Raw genomic sequence first — 18175 nt, forward strand, 5'->3', positions numbered from 1 at the left:
AAAAGACAGCTATTTGCAAGAGAGTGGGCTGGATAGCGTCAGTGTGTATAAAGCTTAGCAGTGTTTCTGGGTTGTCAACGCATAAACATGCTTAGCTGTATACGATGGAGTTAGGGATGGGAAAAGAAGAGACAGACTATCTGGGGCTGAAGGATGTTACTGAAAGCCAGTGGTGGAAGAACGTCAGTTATGGTGTAAAATTTTCGGGAATCCAAGACCTGTAAATTTGAACCTAGCCTTATAGGTCATTAAGGAAAGAAGATGAATTCAGTGATGTGCTAAAGCCAGTTCATAGATGAATTCATTGATGTGCTAAAGCCAGTTCCATTAAACTTCATGTTTAGTGGAATCATGTCAGTTGCTTGAAATTAGCCGTGGAGAGAATATTGATACCACAGAAATCAGCAAATGCTACCCATAAGTGTCTCCCCTGTTTCTCCTTCAAAGACCCAATTACTAAACATTTTTATAATGCCACTGGGTAAAGTAGGTTTTATTTAATGGCTTGGAGTTTAATTTATAACTTTTATACCTTTAGATATGTGGTATGTAGGCCTCCATTCATACTCTGCAAATGTTTGGGGTGAGATTACCTAGGGTATGTCTGGGTGATTGCATAGCTGTTTAAATTTACTAGAAGATATATGGTCATCTCTTACTGGACAGAAAAAGGGCGAACACTTTGTCCAGGTACTGCACAGTGGTCATAAATACCTGTGATAAGACTTGCCCTCCATTTCTTTTATTCTTATAATTTAACAACAGAGGATATTGGAAGGATGCCAGGATATGTTATCTTTATTTTTTTGTTGTTGTTGTTAAAGGGGGATGTATTTGTTAATATTTAACATGTTGGCAATTAAATCTGAAAAATTTGGAATGCAACCATGCATACCCATACATTCCAATAGCCATTAGATCATCTATGACCCATTAACCATTATCCTATGATGTTATGACAATTCATGTCTCTGAAAAAGTCCACTGTACAGCTCTCAGAGAAAGAGAGCAAAAATGGCAAATAACATTTTTGTATTATTTGACCTCTTAGATCCCCCAGCATAGATCTTGAACTCCAGGGATACTCAGATAACAATTTAGAACCACCATTTGAAACCACGTACATGGTACATGAATGTCAAATGATAAATGAGCCCTTCATGATGAAATGGCCTTTAAAGTTTCACTCCTGTGTTTTTTCTTTTTTCTTTCACTTGTCTTAAAAAGTTTAAATCCAATAATTTTGTTTATAAAGAAAACAGGAAAATATTTTTGTTATATATTTGTGTTCTGTCTCATGGCACTGTGTACTCTTTGAATCTATTGTGGACTTAAATCTATCTTATTTTTACATGAAAACAATTAGGTCCCTGAAGGCTATGATTTTTTTCCATAAGTTTCTGATGTTTATCCAAGGTTTCACAAGTGAATTCTGAAGATATTGTGCTTTGAGGAATGACCATCAGGATATGTTATCTTTATAGGACAAGTAATTAGACTTTGTTTTTATAGGCTTTAGATTTCTCCCTTAAAAACATGAAAAGAAGGTGCCCTTTTAAGCTCTCTAGACCTCACAGGTAACTAGGGCCAGATTATAAGATTAGAAGGGATATGGTGCACTATGATAAGGAGCTTTTTCAGAAGGTGCATTCTAGAATCTCCTTATATAAATCTAGGCCTCTCCCAGGCCACAGTCTTTGACTCATGCTTCTAATTTGGGTCCTAGGAAAGGGTTTTTCCATTAATATCTTGAAACTCAGGTGTAACTTAATCTAGGATAAACTGTCTAAGTCACATAAAAATGCCTGTGAAAGTAATTGAAAATGATGATTCTCTTTCCTCAGTCTCAGAGATTCTGATTCAGCAGATCTTGGATGGGGTCCAGAAATTTGAAATTTTAGTCAACTTCCTAGTTGTTTCTGGCCAACATAGTCCATGGATGGTACTTTCAAGATATTAACTCATATTTGGAACCATTTGTCTAATATTAATTTCTTAGAAATCGTCTCAGCTATTTGGTATCATAGACATGAATGGACCTTATTTGGTATGTTTTGGCCAACTCACACAATCACCATGAGGGTTATGGGCTAAATTGTGTCCTCCTAAAATTCAGTGGGACTATATTTGAAGATAGGGGCTGTAAGAAGGTAATTAAGGTTAAATGGGCCATCCTTATAAGAAAAGGAAAGATACACCTGCAATGTGGTCACACAGAGGAAGTACTATGTGAGGACATAGCAAGCCAAAAATAGAGGCATCACCAGAAACCAACTCCGCCAACATCTTGAGGTGGGCTTTCAGCCTCCAGAACTGTGAGAAAATTAATTTCTGTTGTTTAAGCCACTGGTCTGTGGTATTCTGTTATAACGGTCCTTGCAGACTAACACAACAGGCTAAAACATTTTTAAAAGAAGTTCCAAGTGATAGATGAAGTCAATGTGATAGTTCTTAACATGATGAAAATATTCCTGCTGGAAGCTGGATTCCACCATTGTAAGAAGGTCAATGTTTAATTGCATAAGGCTTTGACAAGAAAAGTATTTACACTGGCCAAACCAAGTGCTCTGATTTTTTTGGCTCTTAAATTGGCATTATCAAAGATTAACTCTCTGACTTTTTTTTCTTTGCTATAGTGCAATTATTCTTCTGGTGAACTCATTGTTTCTTTAGCTTTGTTTGTTTTGTTTTGTTTTTACCTAAAGCAATTGACATGTTTACAGTTTGGTCTTACCACAGATCCACTTTATTTTTCTAAGATGACTTGGCATGTCTCTATTCAAATACGTTCTAGCTGCATAGTTCAATTTGCAGAGAAAGATCTGCAAGGCAAGATCTCAAAGTGAGAAGAGAGGATACTGTATATCCTTCGAAGTTAATTTCCTCCCATTTGGGGTTTTAATAGTAGGTGAAATAATTGGAAATTTCAAACAGGAATGAACGATGCCACAAACTCTCTTTCTTAGGAAAATTGGTGGCAGGTAAAGAAAGTATTTTCTCTCAGTTTGCAGAAGAGTTGATTAAGAGGGAAGTTTCTTCTCATGACCACAGTGGATAACCCAGTATCCATGCTCATTAAAATAGATGTACTGACATCTATAAGATGTGGTTCAATGTCTTCTTCTTCTGAATTCAGATTATTTTTTCCCTAGTCACTTTTTAATAGTAAGTATCTATTACAAATAAGTTACTTTTAAGTAAGCTATTTCTAAAAGCCCAAGGAAGTATATTTTTCACATTTCTTTTTATTTGCTGTGGTAAAAAAGGAAAGCTCTGTCTCAGTCACAGTGATTATTAAGTCATTTCTCCACAGGTTTCCAGGGACCCTCTGCTAACTAATTTCCATTTTCAGTTGCTGATGACTATGTTCACTCAACTAGAGTGATGGAGTTTCTTTTCATTGGTTTTAAAATAGGGTCTTTTATGGGAGGTTTCTGCATATCACTGCTGAAGGTGCAGTATGCCATTTGTTTTTGTTAAAAGTTTTATTCCAGTCATACATGACTGAGGATGGCTAGATGGGGAGTTCTGCTCTGAATTCCCTGAGTTTATTACTGAAGAAATTTAGTCTTCAAGTATCATATGGAGTGGAGAAAAAAAAAGATTATTAATAAACATTGTTTCTATTTGCAAGTACCTTACAACAGGTACCTTGTAATATTATTTCTATTTTCCAGATGAATACACTGAGGACCCAAAGGTCAAGCACATGAACTTTGGGATACAGTAGCATTAAGAGGAGAATTCACTAACTTCCCCTTGAGGAAATGAAGAAGATAGCAGGCTTTAATTTTAAATCTATCTTAAATAAATCTGGGGTGATCAAGTAGTCCTAGTTTTCCCAAGACTCTCCATTTTAGCACTAGAATTCTTACTTCCTTTTGGTCTTACACGAACCGGAAGAGTGGGATCACTCACCAAATCCTAGGCTCTTTCACAGTACCACATTATGGATTAATGTGATGGCTATATCTACAGATTTGCTAAATCAGTTGTTTCAGGCTGGGTGCAGTGGCTCACACCTGTAATTCCAGCACTTTGGAAGGCTGAGGCGGGCGGATCATGAGGTCAGGAGTTCGAGACCAGCCTGGCCAACATGGTGAAACCTTGTCTCTACTAAAAATTCAAAATTAGCTGCTGGGCATGGTGGCGGGTGCCTGTAATCCCAGCTACTCAGGAGGCTGAGGAAGGAGAATTGCTTGAACCTGGGAGGCAGAGGTTGCAGTGAGTGGAGATCACGCTATTACACTCCAGCCTGGGCAACAAGAGCAAAACTCCATCTCAAAAAAAAAAAAAAAAAATGTTTTAGAGGAAAATATTAGTATGAAGTGCATAATATTTTAAAGTATTACACATTTTTTCTTTGTTTGAGTATACATTATGGCCTTTCTTATAGTCAGTCAATTAAGCCATTCCATGTACATTACTGTCCAGATAGAGTGTACAACAGGAAATAAGGAGTCGTTTCCTTGTCTGTTTCAAATGATTAGTTCCTCTAAGAAATGGGAAGGTCTTTAATAAGGACAATACATTTGGTAGCCCACATGATGATGTATATGTAAGAAATTTCATCACTGAAAATGGTGACAATAATAGCGATGATAGCTAAAATATGTTGGGCACTTACAATGTCTTCGACCCTTTTCACAATTTCCTTGTGAGTTGTTGTACTCTATTTTACAAATGGGAAAACTAAGGCACAGAGAGCCTGAGTACATTTTCCAAGGTCACGCATAAGTAGATCCAGCGTTCAGCCTTGGGCAATCTGGTTTCAGACCCTTGTTCTCTTAAGCTTCATGTCATGCTGAATAGAAATAATAACATTCACTGTAGAGAAGAGGGCGAATTGGAGAAGGAGGAATAAGGAATTGGATGCTAGTAGTTCCTTGAGAGGAGGTTCAATAACTATTCAATCATTCAGGGGCTAAACCCTAAAAAGAGAAAGTAAAAATATCAAGGTATGCTTAGAGAAAATCTGAGACAAGAGTAGATTTGAGCTCCATTCCCAAGAAAGGACAAGATCCCAGAGTAGAAATCACCTTGTGGTTAGGCTAAGAGCTCACTCCTGAGATAACAGAGATCAGTTAGTGTTTAATTCAGCTGTCTATAACAAAATCTCAAAATAATGGAGGCTCACAATCCCTGCACCCTCTTCCCCAGGTTGTTGTAGAAATAAGCTGCTGCAGGCTGGGCGCGGTGGCTCACGCCTCTAATCCCAGCACTTTGGGAGGCTGAGGCGGGCAGATCATGAGGTCAAGAGATTGAGACCATCCTAGCCAACATGGTGAAAACCCATCTCTACTAAAAATACAAAAATTAGCTGGGCATGGTGGTGTGCACCTGTAGTCCCAGCTACTCGGGAGGCTGAGGCAGGAGAATTGCTTGAGCCTAGGAGGCGGAGGTTGCAGTGAGTCGAGATAGTCCCGCTGCACTCCAGCCTGGCGACAGAGCGAGACTCCTCAAAAAACAAAAAAAGAAAAGAAATAAGCTGTTGCAATCTCACACTGGAAGGAGGCAGAGACCTCTCTGTTCCTGATAGGGAAAGTGGACATTTCTTTTGCCTTCCTCCCTGGCTTGTTCCAGTGATAACTCCAGAGCAGAAGTCTCCCCCTGCTAGGAGAGTGTGAGACTTCCGCTTGTTCAAAATAAAAGGAGAGTGGGCACTCGCCACACCTTCTTGCCGGGCTTGGTTCAGATGAATCCATATCTGTAGATTCTTCCTGGAGGTAGTTTCTGTATGCAACGAGTGCCCCAACTTTTACAGCCTTCGCCTGAGGGACTGGCTCCTAAATCACCTCACTCTGGGAGTTGATGGAGGTGACTTTTAAACTTGCAAATGCTCAGCGGTCATCTCCTCAGGCTCAAAGTGAGCAGTCTGACCAAGAGTATAGGCATCTGCCTCAGACCCTCTCCTTGGTGTAGGGCAGGACAAGTAGGAGATAAGCTCTGGCTCTTAGCTTCTCTGCAGAAAAATAAAGAACTGGAACATTCATCGAACGCTGTAATCTTTCCAGCTTCATCCCAAGGGACTGGCTTCCCTTCCACCTTTTTCAAGGCAATAGCATGACTTGAAATAAATGAGTTTATTTTTTGCTCAAAAAGTCCAGTTACAATAACTCTGTAATCATCAGGTAACAAGGTTATCTCCATGTTTCTCAGGCTCTAAAATGTCTGTGTGAGCCATTTCATTATTTAAAAGCAGGAAGGAGATAAAACAGAAGGGCAAAAGAACATGCCTCGTTACAACATTCCCACTTCATAACTTCCGTGTGCATCTCAATGGCCAGGATTTAATCACATTGCCACATTTGGCTGAAAGGATACAAAGAAGTAGTCTTTTATTGGGCACCTTGCTACCCTCAAACAAAATAATTTTTTTTCATTTAAACTAAAATAAGGAGAGAATGGATATTGTGCAGAAACTATCAGTTTCAACAAGAAGTATATAGTAGCAGTATATAGTAGCAGTGGGCAAAATCAGTAATTGAAGGAATCTTTTGGTTCAAGAGTGGCAGAAGACTTGAAGGGACTCACTGTTCTGAAGAGACGCAGTTTTGAAGAAACGGCATAACCTAGTAATAGCAGAGGGATTCCTGAATGCCAGATGGACCCAAATTAGCTAAAAATATTCAGACACAAAAGACCCTGAGGCCAAAAGGGAGGTACAGCATAGCAGCAATCTGCATGACAGATGAAAATAAGCACGTTTAGAAATGATCTTCCCTAATGTGTGATACTACAGTTTCTCCTCATCAAATACCTTTTAAGTCTCTGAGAACTGGATATAATCTTAGAAACGGATACAGAAGCCCTCCCTGGGCTGAAATTAACTTATTCCACCACAACAGAATGGGGTGGAGAGACTCACTTAATGTAGACTGAGATTCGTAAAAATTACATTTTTAAATAAAAAGAGGGATACATCATTCATTACGCGTATCTTGTTAGTAACGAGATTGTGCTTAGAGCCCAATGAATATTTTTATGGTACCCTTTGATACCATTTGATTCTATCCCAACCTCTGTGGACTCTGCTGGAACTTAGACTCTAAAATAGAAGTTATTTTCTTGAATTCAGCTGTACTAGTGTCCGAGGGCTGCCATAATAAGACACCACAGACTGGATTGTTTGAACAACAGCAGTTTATTTCCTTCTTAATCTCCTCTTTTTATAAGAACACCAGTCATATTGGATTTGGGCCCACTTGAGTGACCTCATTTTAATTACCTTTTCAAAGGTCCTATCTCCAACTACAGTCAAATGCTAAGATGGGGGGGTTAGAATTTCAACATATGAATTTTGGGAAGGTAAAATTCAGTCCACAACATCAGCTTTGCACAAAAATGATCCTGCACCTAGTATACTATTGAGTGGTACATCAGGACCATGAAAGCCCCAAGGTTATTATTGTCATTAAGAATTATTGATCTAGCACCATCTGTTTTTTTTTTTTAATAGATGGAGTCTCACTCTGTTGCCCAGGCTGGAGCAGTGGCATGATCTTGGCTCACTGCAACTTCCACCTCCCAGGTTCACACCATTCTCCTGCCTCAGCCTCCCGAGTATCTGGGACTATTGGCACACGCCACCACGCCCCGCTAATTTTTTGTATTTTTAGTAGAGAAGGGGGTTTCACTGTGTTAGCAAGGCTGGTCTTGATCTCCGGACCTCATGATTTGCCCGCCTCAGCCTCCCAAAGTGCTGAGATTACAAGAGTAAGCCACTGCATCAGGTCTGATCTAGCACCTTCTGTATGCCAGCCCTTCTGTTAGGAGTTTTAGGATCATAAGACCCAGCAATTTGCAGAGCTTCTCATGGACTAAATTTTTGGGATGTAGAAATGAAATGCTGCACAAGGCAATCTCCTCTACTTGCTTTCTTATTGAAATTTATTCTTCTATAGAGCTGGAGAAAGGTCCAAATACTTAAATTATAGATGTGCCAGTGCTTTAAACATAGCAAGTATGTGATAAATATACATGGTGTGAATGAATGTGAGAACCAAAAAATACTGTGAAAATCCCTTGTGATGAAGTCTAGTTTATTGGGATAATAATTATTTATAAAGCTCTGTGGTATAACATGCCACATGTGCACTTTTAAAATTTGAATCATACTGTACAGTCGTTATTTTTAGAATTTATATTAATGCTAATTGTATACACCCTCCATTATCTCCATGCATGTTCATTTTAGTCATGAACAAGCCTCCTGACACATCAGAGACTTGTGCATGACTTTGTCTAACATTACTATCATCCTTTTTGGTAGTATCTAAGGGCACAAAAATGATATTCCTTTGGAGTCTGCAATGCTCACAAACTTCTATGTGCAGAATGCAGTTTTTGCCCAATTTATCTACAGGAAACTAGGGTAGGGCTTTCCTACTTTATCTATACATAAAAAAATGTCAAAAATGATTCTGTATCAGTTAGGTTCGTGTCAGATTATGTTGCCAGAACAAAATAATCCAAAATCTCAGTGTCTAAAGAAAGCTTATTTCTTGCTCATACTATATGCCAACAGGCAGAAAAGGTTTTCCCCCTGTAGTCATTGAAGGATCAGGGACAACACATGCTTTCCCTTGATACACACGTCTACTAGTGGAATTTGGTGAAATGCATAAACTACACACTGAATGTTGGAGATTCTGCCAGGAAGTGACATATACCACTTCTGCTCATGTTCCCTGGGAGAAAGCAAGTCATGTGACCATGCTTAACTCTTACCATGTGCCTGGAAGGAAGAGAGAAATAAATATTTGGTGAACAGTGATAATGACTAACATATGTAATTCATTCAATTCCTTACACACAATTAAAGCCTGCCGTGTATAAAGAAATGTTCCAGGGACTGAGGATATAGGAGTGAATAACATTTCTCTATCTTCATAAACCTTACATTCTAATGCTTATTTAGTATGTCATGAACATGCATGTGATGGAAAAATATCAAAGCAACAAAGGTGGGAAGAAATAGTCTGGAATAGAGTGATTGCAATTATATATAAGCTGCTTGGAAAAAGCTTTACAAAAATGTAAAATTTTAATCAACATGTGAAGTAGTTAAGAAGACAAGTCATATGGGTAACTTTTGGACAAGCATGCCAGGCAGAGGGAACAGAATTTGCAAAGACGCTAAGGCAGGAGTATACCCAGTATTCTTGCAGAACGCTAAGATGAATGTGGTTGGAGTAGAGTGAGAAAGGGGAGAGAAGTAGAGAATGGGGTTACAGAGCTAACAGAGGAGAACATCATATAATATAGGCCTTTTCACATCATTAAAAAGACTGTTATTATGAGTGAGACAGGAAGGCACTATGTGTTTTAAAGAAAAGGTAACAAACTAAACTTATATTTTAAAGGCTCAAGACCAGGGAAGAGGGCAAAAAAGAAGCAGAGAGACCATTTAAGATACTATAATTCAAGTGAGAAAAGCTGGGGGAATAGACCAAGGCCCAAGGATCAAGATGAGGACATTGGAAGCAGTAAGAAGATGTCTGTTTTGAAAACTGGCCCGGTAAGATTTGTCAATGGCTCAGCTTTCAAATAAAGATTTGAATTAAGCCTTGGTATGAAAAAATAAACTGTTGTACAGACCACTGGTATTGAGCTGTAGGTCCTTTTAAATTTATCTTTAGATCAGCTGCTATTATCTACTTACTTTTCACAACTCATAGCTAAATTCCTGAGGGAGTGCAAAACAAAGAGAGTAGGAAAATCATGCAATTCTATTTATTCTAAAGATGTTTTGTTTCTGAGGGAGAAAAGTAAAAACAGATACATTATGTATTCTTGACATCTTAGGGCACCCTTTTAATCTTGAGTGATATGCCCTGTATCACTAGTATATCCCAGGTAACTCATTTTGTAACAAATACTTGCGGTGCACTTACTTTGTACCAGAGACTGTGGTAGACACTAACATAACAGGCACAAACCATCCAGACATTAACCAAGTAACTACAAGTGCCATCTGTGTTACCAAAGTGAATGTCAAGTCCTACGGAAGTCTACGACGTAATTCAGGCAGTAAAAACAAATAAATGTGGCCGGGCGCGGTGGCTCACGCCTGTAATCCCAGCACTTTGGGAGGCTGAGGCGGGCGGATCACGAGGTCAGGAGATCGAGACCATCCTGGCTAACACGGTGAAACCCCGTGTCTACTGAAAATACAAAAAATTAGCCAGGCATGGTGGCGGGCGCCTGTAGTCCCAGCTACTCGGGAGGCTGAGGCAGGAGAATGATGTGAACCCAGGAGGCGGAGCTTGCAGTGAGCCGAGATTGCGCCACTGCACTCCAGCCTGGGTGAGAGGGCAAGGCTCCGTCTCAAAAATAAATAAATTAAATTAAAATAAAATAAAATAAAATAAATGTAAAGTGCCTAGACCAACGTATGGAACAAAGGTTTACATCCAGCATTGACAAATTACAGTTTGCTAGTCATGTGCATTTTTTTGTAAGTAAATATATTTTGGAACATGGTTCTGTCTCTTCTCTAAGTATCATCCATGGGTGCTTATCAGTATGAAGGCAGAGGTGACTAGTTGCGATACAAACTGTTATGACCTGCAAGTCTACTATATTTGTTACCTGGTCCTTTAAGAAAACAATTTGCCAACCTCTGGACTATAGAATGACAAATATCCAACCACAAGAATATTCATAACTTTTAAGTGTAGAGTAAAGCTATTATTCCTACTTCTATCTCATATAGTTGGCATTGGAAACAAAAATCTTTGCTAATTGGCCCATGAAAGCAAGCCTAATAAATGAGGACATTTCTCTATGCTGGCCTGAAAGACAGCATCAGTCCTGTTCGGTTGTTTTTATACAAGGCAAACAGAGCTTTTCCTACCATGTGGCAGTTGGTCTATCCTTCATTTAAAATAGTGAGAAAGACAGCACAGAGACTATCTCCAGACCCAAGTGCTGACTTATTGGCTTTGGCAACTCTTGAGTTCATGTTTACTTTGTCATGACAATGAAGTTACTCAAGTTGAAGTTGAATCAAATTGACAGACACCAAGAGCTATTGGTAAACTGGCACAAGTACAAGTTTTATTTATAGGACTCAGCGTAGTGTATTGTATTGACATTTAATGAAGGCCAAAAACAATCCCCCAAATGAGAAACAACCTAGAACAGAACAGCAAATTGACCAGCAGTTGTCCACTCATCAGGGTTTTACATAGAATGCTGTGTGAATGGTGTTCCTTGAAGGAGGCAGTGCACAGGCACAGTGACTATTATTATTAGGAAAAGAACTATTCTTTCCAAAATAAAACAACATTTGTGAACCCCCTGCCCAAATCTAGGGGTTTTAAGGAAATGTCAACGGTCACACATGTATTTTCATTTTTTTCCTATTTCTGAGAATGAAATTCTGTTATTCTTTCTTCACAAGTTTTATATTCAGTTACTTAAATTTACAACAAATTTGAACTCCTTTATACCCTTTCAGTATTCAACCACATTTATTAAACATTAATCAGCACAATGGATTGCTTATATAAGCAATCCCAATAGGAATGAGAGGACAGGCCCTTTGTCTTTCAAGAGGATACAACCTAAAAAGAGAAAGAGAATAAATTCTAAAATATTTTGTAAAGCCCATTATAAGCCACATAATACACACACACCATCACACAACATGTTTATAAATGATGTGAGGCTGTGGGGTTTCCTGGCATATTGGGCTGATTATTGATTAAGTTTGCTCAGAGCAAATTTGAAGTGAACTTTGAATTGAAAGGAAAGAATTCATGACATTTACAAGATTCTTTAAATCAAGAGTCAGTAAACTACAGTCCAAATCTAGCTTGCTGACTGTTTTTGTAAGAGAAATTTTGCTGGATAATAGACATGTCCATTTGCTTATGTATTATCTACAGCTGCTTTCATGCAACAGTGGCAGAATTGAGCAGTTACAACAGAGATGGTATTTCCTGCAAACCTGAAATAATTTACTGTCTGGCAGTTTAAGAAAGAGTTTGCTGACCCTGAGAGTGGAAAATAAAAGGCAGAAACACTGACTAGCAAGTAGCTCTTATATTTCAATTGTAAAGTGATGGGGACATGGATATGCGTATGTTTTTTGTCTTAAATTATTTCTGGAGAAAGGATGGTTATAGATTAATATTAATATATAGCATGGTAATCACATAATTGCTTGAGTCTTGATTTCCTTATTTAAAAACTAGAAATGATATCAGCTACCAACAGATCTTTCAGAGAACTGCATGGGAGGCAAAGTCCTTTTCCCATGAAACGTGGCAGTGTTATTACCCTGGAGCTAACCTCCTCACTATCACTGGGTTGTGAATTGTGTGTTGTTATTGCTGAACCAGGGTCTACTTACATAAATATTTCCAACTTTTCCAAATGTTTCAGCACCTTCTTCTGAAGGAGGAACTAGATTGTCTTCTTTCATCATTCCTCAAGATTTTACTCTGGATTTCTCAATTTAGCTTAAGTGTGAACTGGAGTTTTAATCTGTGAAGGTTTCATTGTGAATGTGAAAAAAGAATATAAGAAATTTGACATTTCTTGAAATATGTCCTAAACCATCTCAGGACTTGTTGGGAATAGAAAATCATGCTTTGAACATCTTTTTTTTTTTTTTTTCCAAAATTTAGAAAAAACCTTCAAGAGGACTACATTATCCACAAAAATATTCTAAGTACTCCCATGCTATAAAGTCCAGCTGTGAAACTAGTTCTACCTCATGTATAATGCACCAAATACCAAGCTGCAGAATTTAAAGTAATTTTAAGAATTATGAGTAGAGATGAACACATTTCCCTTTAAAGGTACTACTAAATTGAAGCTTATGCAAATATGCTATAGACATTTACATTCTTAAATTTCTAATCCTCCAACCCCTGTCTAGGATCTGAAATGTGCTTCATGTTTCCAAGTATGTTCACATTATTGGTTTTGTCCCATAATCTGATTTGGAAGACAGGGTGAAAGTAGTTGTTCCTATTTTCTTCTGATATAAAAACTAAGGCTCATCTGGGGTAATGGGCCTATTTAAGATGCACACCAGAATTTCTGCTAATGCCCAGGTCATTGGCAATACTTTTAAGATCCTTGGAAAGATAAATTTCACATTGCATAAAAACTGTTTTAAATGTCTAAGATTTAACTTAAAAATGAGGTATACATATGTGTGTATGTATGTGTCTATGTATCTATCTAAACTATAGGTATAAATATCTATGTATCTATATATAGACAGAGGTATTCCACATCTGTTGCGTATCTATATCTGTACCCTATGAAAGAATGCCTTTATAAGAACTTTAAGTTTCTATCTACAGAGAGAGTTGTGGAAATCACATTCATTCTCTGTTATGCTATTGTTTATTGCTCAGTGACCTTTAAGAGAAAATTTTGATGGCAGAGGTGGCCCATCTAGAGTGGCCACTGTGAAGATGTTGGCTGCAGTGGAAGAAGTGCTGCTGGGGCTCAGGGCTTCACAGAGCCAGCAGGAGGTGGGAAGAGGTGGGATTCCTGCCCCCTTCCAAGTTGCAGCTGGTAGTCCCTAGTCTGTCCGAGTCTGGCTGGGTGGGGGGTTTTTATGGCCTAGAAGGGAGGAAGTGCATGCTGATTGGTCCATGGGCAGCCATGGGTGGGCCCGGAAAAAGCACTTCCCCTGAGTGCAGCTGCAGCCACCCAGCCACAGCTGCAGATGGGGGCATCCCTGTGCTCTCGGGGCCCCAGGAAACACTTGGCGCCACTGCCCCCACAGGCTCAGAAGTGCCTACTGCCACTGCCCAGCCTCTCACTGCTCCCAGCACCTGATTGAATTTTGGAGCAAAGATGAGGCCAAACCTGGGAGCTATTGCCACCTGGCCAGGTATGCACATGCTTGAGGAGGCACTAACACATCAGCTCCCTGCCACCTTGGCTTCCTCCAGGCTTTGGGCACTGAGGAGCATGGGAAGGTTGAGGGGGTGCTGAGGGCAGTTCAGTGCAGGCCTGCAGGTGCCCCTTGGCATAAACAGCCTGGGCATAGTGGATTACATGTGTAGATGGTGGAAGGAGGCAGACAGGCTCCTGGGCAGAAACGGGCAGGTCCCTGGTGAAGCCCAGCATTCAAGTCAGGGAAGGCCTGAAGCATGGGGGTTGGGCTGTCAGTTCCAGGTGGAGTCCCCAGATTGAAGTGAGAACTTATGGTGATTTTTCTGGGCCCACCCATGGCTGCCCATGGACCAATCAGCACACACTTCCTCTCTTTTGAGCCCAAAAAACCCCTGGACTCAGCCAGACTCCAACAGACATCAGCACTACCAGCTCCAGGAAGGAGCTACACACATCAGGTCTCCTTTTCACTGAGAGCTGGACGCTTGTGGAGACGACCTGCCTGTGGAAAACAGCTACCCGCTGCAGGTCTCCTGAGAGCTGTTCTGTCACTTAATGAAGCTCCTCTCTACTTTGCTCACACTCTAGTTGTCCACATACTTAATTATTCTAGGATGAAGGACAAGAACTCGGGACCTGTTGAATGGTGGGACTGAAAGAATTGTGACACAGACAGGGCTGAAACATGCACCCTCGTTTGCCATGTTGTGGGTGACGAGAAGAAGAGAAGAGCTGTGACCCTTTGGGGAGCCTAGACCTAGGGGTTCCCAGAGCCAGGGCTGTGACACCCTCACTGGGGCTCTGCAGTTCCTGGTTTCTCCAAGCTTCTGGGCATCACCGCGTTCCCTTTGTGCAGACGCAGCTGCCTGCAGCAGAAGCTATGTGTCGTACATCTGGTTCAGCAGTAGCCTTGCACAGAGCCGGCACCTGTACTGGTGCCTGTAGCTGCCCACCCCGCTGCAACAACTGGCATGCCTGGCTGTGCACAGTGGCGAAACCCTGCACTTGCTTGCCCACACACCACTTGCTGCTCCATGCCTGGCTTGCCTTTGGCAGATGAGGGATCCAGGCCAGTAGTGTGAATTGAGTGCAGCCTGCTAGGCTGCGTGGGTGGGATGAGCCCAGTGGGCACAAGCAGTACTCAGGCAGAAGATGCCAGTGGCCACAGAGGCTTCCGGGCACAGATGATCCAAAGCAACACCCCAAGGATCCCGTGACAATTTCATAGATTATACTTATTTTCTGCAGTCACAACAGATGGAGGACTCAATGCTTATGTTGGAGAAGGAAGCTACATTGTCCCTGAGTTCATGGAAATGTCAAGTCTAGAAGATGAAAGAGTTCAGTTAATATCTCCAGAGACCCACAGTGAGTTTCACGCTCCATAAAATTGCTTATGCTTTTATATACAGTGCATGATCATCATCTCTTGGCAACTGCACACAAGTTAAGCACCTTCCATATGCAGCAGGGAAACCTCTTCAGCAAGGAGGTCTACCCATTGGCATGCACAGATAATACTAGCTTTAGTTTTCCTATGTTGAAAGGAACATTCACCATGCTTAATGAGAGGTGTTGGATGAATGCGAGGTGTTTTCAAAAGGGGAAGGGATGTTCAGATGCTTGAGGAAACAAGGCACCGAGAGGGTGTAGTGAAAGTCATTTACTCTCATTGACAAATTATTTTCATGGCTGTGAACACAGTCTGCAGTGTGCACATGGTGTGTGTATGTGTGCGTGTGTGTGTGTGTAATATACACACATATTTTAGGCTCTGTTATTGTACTTATGTTTAATTTATAAAGCCCAGTGAACAGCACTACCTTGCCACAGATAAGCAGACAATCCTTCAAGTAGCCTTTTCTTCCCTTGTGGAGAGGAAGCCTCAAGAACATGGATGTGTCTGTATGTATCCCCAAAACCCTCACTTTGTGTGCCAACTTGATTGTCCTTTTCATTAGTTTTTAATACGATTACTCTGGAGTGCTCTGAATTGGAAACTAAGATGGACCAAATGACAAGATATCAATTTCATGTTCAAGATAGTCAAACTTTAGAGTCTTAGAGAATATGGGAGATACTCTTGTCTTAGTAAAAGAACATTTTGAAAGCACCTATTAAGAGGAATTTTATGGTCAAATTCCAAAACTGACTTAAAGATGTATTTCTGTCTTATTTCAGAAAAATTCATTTCTTTGATCAGCCTTCCATGATGCCTATAATTTCCACCCTGAATATCATCATCCTTTTGGGTTTTAGCATTTTGCTTTAGAATGCCTCTAAGAATATGTATCACATATAAAGTCAGTATATTAAGAGTTGTGTCTTTGGGACACTGTTTCTTATAGACACTGTTGAGTAAACTGGCACATCTGAATAGTCTGTCCACTAAAGGAAATTGCACAGGGCAGGTAAGTTTTGATTCATAATAAGGAGGATACATTTATTTAAACACTCATTTATCCAAGCATTCCCTGTTTCTTTGTTGAACAGGCTTTATTCATTTTTCACTCTGAATGTCCACAGAAGATGCTAATCCTGGGTTTGGTGAAGGCAATGACACCATGAGGCACCTAGGTGCACCAGGCACAGAGGGGTCTAAGTTTGCAGAAACAATATTGACAGTCAATAAAAGATACTCGTGAAAAGGGAAATCATGTTAGTCAGAGAATCAACGTGAAGTCTATTCAACCTCTACCTTACCTCCAGGTGATCCTGGCCACTGTCCACATCACTGGACACTTAGGTGGTGGAGGAGACTGGGAGGTGTCTTGAGACAACTGTCAGGGTGGAAGCCCACCCACTGCTGCACTGTTGCCTGTCCAGGAACACACACCAGGGCTTCTTTCTTACACTGTTGCTGCCTGCTGTGGCCCTCTTGAGGATTCTGGGTTATAGGCCCTGAGATAGGATTTTAATATTAAAGCTAATAAAATGATACTTTAAAAAAAGATGTAGAAAAGACTAACAGACCATTAAAGCAAGTACAAAGACCCTGTACTTGAGGGTCAAAGACAAGATCTTCACAGTGGTCTACCAGGTTCCCATGATCTGTGTCCCACCTCCTTTAGCTCCTCAATACTGATCCAAATTCAACTCCCTATTCACTTGTTTCAGAAGCATCTCTATGAACACAGGGAATGGGGGTTTCCACAGTACTTAGAACAGTGCCTGGAAAACAGTAGGCACTCACTATGTTTTTTTAAAAGCAACACATGAAAAATCGAGGTCTTAGCTACTCTATTCTATAACTTACTTGGGCCTCAGATTGCCCATTTGGTAAAGATGAGATCACTGCCCATTATGCAGAGAAGGTGGGAGGATAAAAAGGATCATACACATAAAGGTCTTGGCAGAAGTGCTCACTTAGGCAGCATATGTATTAAAAAAAAAAAAAAAAAGAAAAGGATCTTCACAGAGTGTCCTACACAAAGTTGGTACTAAATAATGATTTGATTTGCTTCCTCTCCTCTTTTATTCTTCTGAATATAATAATGGCAGTTAATACTTATTGTACTTTTACTATATGGCAGGCTCAATGTTGAACATTTTATAAGGATTGTCTCAAACTTTTCTCAACTCCGTGAAGTGAGAAACATATATTGTCATTTTTTTAGATGGGGATTAGAAAAGTTAATTTTTTTTTCCCAAGGTCATCCAGCCAGTGAACAGTCAAACCAGGGTGCAAATTAGATTTACCTGACACTATCATTCCGCACTTCACTACAACACTATATTACAAGTGGCATAAGGAAAACTTAACTGTACTCTCAAGCTTGTTGCACACCTTGGTTAGATGACTAATATATTATCTATGCTTTGATAGCTGGGACATAAAGTGTTTCTTAGAAATGGACATTATGAATTGTTTACATGTTTTTGTTTTTGGTTGTTTTTTATTTTTGTTTACATGGCTTTTGTTGTTGTTGTTTGTTTTTTAAATCTCAGGGTATCTTACATAGCCCATCTAACTTAACACGTTTGCCTAAACCATCCTCATAAAACTCCATCCCTGACTGTAAAGAGTTGATGTGAAGGTCTTCCTAATATATAAAATAAAGTTATAAACTGTCATTGATTATTTCCTTGCAAGGAGCAATAATAAAAAATTAGATTTACACATGTTATATTGCACATAGCACCTTTTTAAAATCATGAAATGAATCCTATTTCATAGGCATTATTATTATCCTCCAATATCACTGGAGAGATTAGAACATTTGCCCCATGGCCACACAGCTAGTAAGTGATGGAGCCCTTGAGAAATTATGAAAACTGAATTTTAGCATTTGATTTTCATACGTGT

At 39.8% G+C, this 18175-nt stretch overlaps 1 long non-coding RNA gene across 2 annotated transcripts in view; it reads left to right on the forward strand.

The window, feature by feature from the left end:
- LOC129035055 (uncharacterized) overlaps nucleotides 1–17253 on the forward strand; it is a 373137-nt gene extending 355884 nt beyond the window's left edge. For both annotated transcript variants that reach the window (XR_008502088.1, XR_008502087.1), the window contains 2 exons: nucleotides 9366–9520; nucleotides 15118–17253. This is a non-coding gene — a long non-coding RNA (uncharacterized LOC129035055). The remainder of the gene's footprint in view (nucleotides 1–9365; nucleotides 9521–15117) is intronic.
- Nucleotides 17254–18175: the final 922 nt, after the last annotated feature.

This window comes from Pongo pygmaeus, chromosome 3, assembly GCF_028885625.2.
Source record: "Pongo pygmaeus isolate AG05252 chromosome 3, NHGRI_mPonPyg2-v2.0_pri, whole genome shotgun sequence".
NCBI classification, from domain to species: Eukaryota; Metazoa; Chordata; class Mammalia; order Primates; family Hominidae; genus Pongo; species Pongo pygmaeus.